The 1,388-nt window shown below is 41.9% G+C and overlaps 1 non-coding gene across 1 annotated transcript; it reads right to left on the minus strand.

Annotated features, from left to right (window-relative positions):
* Positions 1-229: 229 nt before the first annotated feature.
* On the minus strand, positions 230-336 carry LOC127099826 (small nucleolar RNA R71). The gene has a single exon (XR_007794293.1). It is a non-coding gene; the product is annotated as a small nucleolar RNA R71 (small nucleolar RNA).
* Between the last annotated feature and the right edge of the window lie 1,052 nt (positions 337-1,388).

Raw genomic sequence — 1,388 nt, forward strand, 5'->3', positions numbered from 1 at the left:
AAATCCTACCGAGGATCCAAACCTTCATTTATCCGTATTTGTCCAATACACTGATACTGTTAAAGCTAATGGTGTCACTTCAGAGGCAATTCGACTTCGTCTTTTTCCTTTCTCGTTAAGAGATAGCGCTAGAAGATGGCTTCAGTCTCTTCCTTCCAACTCAGTCACCACGTGGAACGAGTTGAAGAAAGTCTTCCTTGCTCGATATTTTCCGCCGAGCAAAACAGCTATGTTAAGAGCCCAGATAAATGGATTTAAACAGAAAGATAACGAGTCTCTTTTCGAAGCATGGGAAAGATACAAAGACATGATGAGACTTTGTCCACACCATGGTTTAGAGGACTGGTTAGTGATTCATACCTTCTATAATGGTCTCTTGTACAACACGAGGTTAACAATAGACGCCGCCGCAGGTGGTGCACTTATGAACAAACCTTACGCTGATGCTTATCAACTTATCGAGAGCATGGCCCAAAACCACTATCAGTGGGGAAGCGAAAGAACAATGGTAGAAAAACCTCAAACAAAAAGTGGCATGTACGAGATAAGTAACCTTGATCATTTTAAATCAAAAGTGGATGCTCTGGTCCAGCAAATTGAAAGTTTAAATGTATCACCTCCAGCCACCGTGGTTGCCATAACTCAGAATTGCGAGGTCTGTGGAATCCAAGGTCACACTCCTGCAGATTGTCAGCTCCTAACAGGATTCCAAGCAGAGCAAGTAAACTATGCTCAAGAAAATCCCTACTCGCATACCTATAACTCCAACTGGAAGAATCATCCTAATTTTTCATATAAGAGTAATAATGCCTTATACGCGCCTGGACAAGCTCCAAATCAAGCCCCAGCTATACCTCCGGGATATCAAAAGCCGATCCCATCTACACCTAATAATAACGTTCCTAGGAAATCCAACTTGGAAATCATGATGGAGAACTTCATAGCTTCTCAACAGCAAACCAATAAAGATTTCTTAAACCATAATGTACACACTGGCGAACAAATCAAACAACTAGCAAGTAAAGTAGATGCCCTGGCTACTCATAACAAAATGCTGGAAACACAAATATCACAAGTAGCTCAACAACAAGCGCCTACTGCTGCCCCAACTGGTACATTTCCTGGACAGCCCCAACCTAACCCGAGAAGCCACGCTCATGCAATCATACTAAGAAGTGGAACGGAAGTGGAAGGACCGTCTGATCCAAGAACTGAGAACCAAAACTCTAAAAAGTCAACTGAGGAAGAAAATAAACCTAAGGAAAAGGAAGAGAGTAATAAGGAAACCGTAGAAAAGAAAGAACCTTATATACCTCCACCGCCCTATAAACCACCTATTCCTTACCCTCAAAGGCTTATTAAAACCAAAGATGCAGGCCAATTTAAAA

Source organism: Lathyrus oleraceus, chromosome 6 (assembly GCF_024323335.1).
Source record: "Lathyrus oleraceus cultivar Zhongwan6 chromosome 6, CAAS_Psat_ZW6_1.0, whole genome shotgun sequence".
In the NCBI taxonomy this organism is placed as follows: Eukaryota; Viridiplantae; Streptophyta; class Magnoliopsida; order Fabales; family Fabaceae; genus Lathyrus; species Lathyrus oleraceus.